The sequence below is a fragment of the Nylanderia fulva genome, unplaced genomic scaffold, assembly GCF_048542155.1.
Source record: "Nylanderia fulva isolate GAGA-0341 unplaced genomic scaffold, ASM4854215v1 Scaffold809, whole genome shotgun sequence".
NCBI classification, from domain to species: Eukaryota; Metazoa; Arthropoda; class Insecta; order Hymenoptera; family Formicidae; genus Nylanderia; species Nylanderia fulva.
In genome coordinates this window covers 3,728-7,500 of record NW_028190927.1, presented here as the reverse complement: position 1 = coordinate 7,500, position 3,773 = coordinate 3,728, and the positions used below count along the sequence as shown (strand labels likewise).

The 3,773-nt window shown below is 55.7% G+C and overlaps 1 non-coding gene and 2 pseudogenes across 1 annotated transcript; all 3 read right to left on the bottom strand.

The window, feature by feature from the left end:
- The window catches only part of LOC146719947 (large subunit ribosomal RNA), a 4,831-nt pseudogene extending 4,083 nt beyond the window's left edge, over positions 1–748 (bottom strand).
- Positions 749–1,783: 1,035 nt separating this feature from the next.
- LOC146719946 (5.8S ribosomal RNA) lies at positions 1,784–1,938 on the bottom strand. The gene has a single exon (XR_014926297.1). It is a non-coding gene; the product is annotated as a 5.8S ribosomal RNA (ribosomal RNA).
- An 815-nt stretch (positions 1,939–2,753) lies between these two features.
- LOC146719945 (small subunit ribosomal RNA) lies at positions 2,754–3,482 on the bottom strand (annotated as a pseudogene; the record flags this gene model as incomplete).
- Between the last annotated feature and the right edge of the window lie 291 nt (positions 3,483–3,773).

The window sequence follows — 3,773 nt, the reverse complement described above, 5'->3', positions numbered from 1 at the left end:
CGGTCTCGACGCACCGTGAATAGTGCGGCCTGATACCTTGCGCGTACCGCCGAGCAGCCGGCCGGGCGACCGAGGGTTTGTCGCGTGCCGTTTTACCGGCGACGCGACAGACACCGCACCCGGGCCGTAGACCGACACCCAGCGGGTCGCGACGTTCTACTTGGGGAGAAGTGCACGACGACGAGCGCCGGACATCGGCGCACGGTAGCGTGCCCGCGCGCAAGCCACAAGGACTCCGCGGGACATCGCCGACCGACGCGAAGCCAGCGCCGCTGACGATGAATCTCCCCGTTCGATCTTTTGGGTTTCTTAGGTTTACCCCTGAACGGTTTCACGTACTCTTGAACTCTCTCTTCAAAGTTCTTTTCAACTTTCCCTCACGGTACTTGTTCGCTATCGGTCTCGTGGTCGTATTTAGCCTTAGATGGAGTTTACCACTCACTTAGAGCTGCACTCTCAAGCAACCCGACTCTAAGGAGAGATCCTCCCGAGGCGCGCACCGGTCGCTACGGGCCTGGCACCCTCTACGGGTAAGTGGCCCCATTCAAGATGGACTTGGACGCGACGCGGCACCTCGGGATAAGCGGATCCTCCCAAACACCACATTTCCCTGCGGCGGAACCGCGGGATTCTGTGCTGGGCTCTTTCCTGTTCGCTTGCCGCTACTAAGGAAATCCTGGTTAGTTACTTTTCCTCCGCTTAATAATATGCTTAAATTCAGCGGGTAATCTCGCCTGCTCTGAGGTCGTCGCATAGTGAGTTATCGTAGCCGTTTGCCTCCTCCGCGTCGCTCATCGTCGTCTCTCCTCTATAATATATATTATAAGAGGGAGAGAGAGTGAGCGTCGAACGAGAGAGCAGCAGCGGCAGCACACGAAATACGCGAGAAGGCAAATCGCCGGGGCGCTAACCGCACACACACTCGTTGGTGGTAATGGAGACGATATATCGCGGGGTTCGAGATTCTCGGCTCTCCCTTCTCTTTCATATACGAAATTCGGGCGGAATCGATTCGACGAGTACACGACGCGGCGCGCCGGTCCCCTTTTTTCGCTTTACGAAAATTTCGTGGACTCGGACACGCGGTCGGCTCGCGATTCAAAACCCTTCTCCGTAAAGAGGTAAAGGATTACGAATGCTCTCTCCGCCGGACGACGACGCGCCGTATATTTCTCCGTAATACCGTTATGTGTGCGGGCAAGGGCGCCTCGGCATAAGACGCGCGAGCGCTATCGCACCGAGAGACGCGGCACAGAGTGCGAGAGCAGTCCGGTCAGTCTGTGTGATGTACGGAGAGGAGAGACGGTGAGACAAGCGCTACCTACTTTCGGGAGACAACGACGCACGCGCCGCTCTAGGGAAAGCGGTGCCATTCACCGTCCTGACCCTTTTTTTGGCCGTTTGTTGCTCCCTTCGCGCGCGCTCTTACTCTCATCCCATTTCTCCTCGGCTCTCGCGTACACACACGACTTGGATACACAAACACGCTCCCCCTCTTAATTTGCGCAGCATTCTCTGGGCGCGCGTTCGCCAACGTTTTACACGCTTGTGCGCTTCTCCTCCTCATTATTATTATTATTTCGGTGTGTCATTTCAGACGACGCCAGGATTTGCACCGCGGCCGGTCGGCGCGGCACAGACACCTCGGGCGAACGTCCAACGATCGCTCGTACGCCCATTGTAAGCGTTGCACAGGGCACAGGCGACGCGCGCGCCATTCTCTGGTCGCCCGCGTCGTGGCCGTGCGCGCTTTTCGGGCGCAAGCAGTTTAGGGGTACTAAAACGACCCTCAGCCAGGCGTGGTCCGGGAATTGTATCCGTGGACCGCAATGTGCGTTCGAAATGTCGATGTTCATGTGTCCTGCAGTTCACAAGTTGACGCGCAATTAGCTGCGTTCTTCATCGACCCACGAGCCAAGTGATCCACCGTTCAGGGTAATCGTTCGAAATTTTTGCGTTCGCGAAGAAACGCGCTTCTCGTTCAACCATCGTGGTCTCTTCTCTCGGACGAGAGAGAGAGAGAGAGAATAATCGTGGTGGCTCTTCGATCAGCCTGTCCGCGCGCGTCCGAGGACGCGCGCGGACCGCCGCCTCCCGCCAGGGAAGGCTACGGCACAAAGATAGAGTTGTGTGTTTCTCGTTCGGAGCGTCTCTCCCGCAACGGGAGAGCCGGGGCGGAAGCTCTTTGAAGAAACCGTCGGACCGATACAGTTGACAGATTGGTCGAAATATCATCGATCCCTTCTCTGTGTTATATATATATTATAATAATATATGGGGGTCCTCTCGCTCGGCACTCGCGGTCGCACACCGTGTGTTCTCGGCACGCTGACCGCTGCCCCGCGACAACGGGGAGGGCGCGCGTCGACGAACGTCGTGGGTGCTGCACACACGCGTGCGCGGGCATAGGTTACCACCGGTTCGCGCTCAACGCCGAATCGACGCTCTGTGTGTGTGTGTGGCCGGAGAATGGCACACACACGAGCGTGATCGCGAAGCGTCTCGCTCCGAATCGTCGTCGAACACCGCCGAGCGCGCTGCTCTGCTTGCCTACTACTTTCGGTCAGAGAGGCGCGACGGCGTCCGTCGTTATATCAAAACACAACAACAAATTCCGTCAAATCCGTTATTTTCTTTTCCTCTGAGAGCGCCTTTTCAGCGCGTCCATTTAGTCGCCGACTGCTGCGAGCGCGCGTCTCTCCCAAAAGAGAGGACTCTCGACGCAGAGCAGGACCTCCGGAACGTTTATGATCCTTCCGCAGGTTCACCTACGGAAACCTTGTTACGACTTTTACTTCCTCTAAATGATCAAGTTTGGTCATCTTCCCGGCAACATCGGCAATGCCGAGACATTGCCGCGCACCAGTCCGAAGACCTCACTAAATCATTCAATCGGTAGTAGCGACGGGCGGTGTGTCCAAAGGGCAGGGACGTAATCAACGCGAGCTTATGACTCGCGCTTACTGGGAATTCCTCGTTCATGGGGAACAATTGCAAGCCCCAATCCCTAGCACGAAGGAAATTCAGCGGGTTACCCGGGCCTTTCGGCCAGGGAACACACGCTGATTCCTTCAGTGTAGCGCGCGTGTGTCCCAGAACATCTAAGGGCATCACAGACCTGTTATTGCTCAATCTCGTGCGGCTAGAAGCCGCCTGTCCCTCTAAGAAGATTTGTTTGTACGTTGGTAGTAAAAACCCGCCAGCCGAAGCCGGGGGCCTTCGCGATACCATAAGGTACGCCTATTTAGCAGGCTAGAGTCTCGTTCGTTATCGGAATTAACCAGACAAATCGCTCCACCAACTAAGAACGGCCATGCACCACCACCCACCGAATCAAGAAAGAGCTATCAATCTGTCAATCCTTCCGGTGTCTGGGCCTGGTGAGGTTTCCCGTGTTGAGTCAAATTAAGCCGCAGGCTCCACTCCTGGTGGTGCCCTTCCGTCAATTCCTTTAAGTTTCAGCTTTGCAACCATACTTCCCCCGGAACCCAAAAGCTTTGGTTTCCCGGAAGCTGCCCGCCGAGTCATCGGAGGAACTTCGGCGGATCGCTAGCTGGCATCGTTTATGGTTAGAACTAGGGCGGTATCTGATCGCCTTCGAACCTCTAACTTTCGTTCTTGATTAATGAAAACATTTTTGGCAAATGCTTTCGCTTCTGTCCGTCTTGCGACGATCCAAGAATTTCACCTCTAACGTCGCAATACGAATGCCCCCATCTGTCCCTATTAATCATTACCTCGGCGTTCCGAAAACCAACAAAATAGAACCGAGG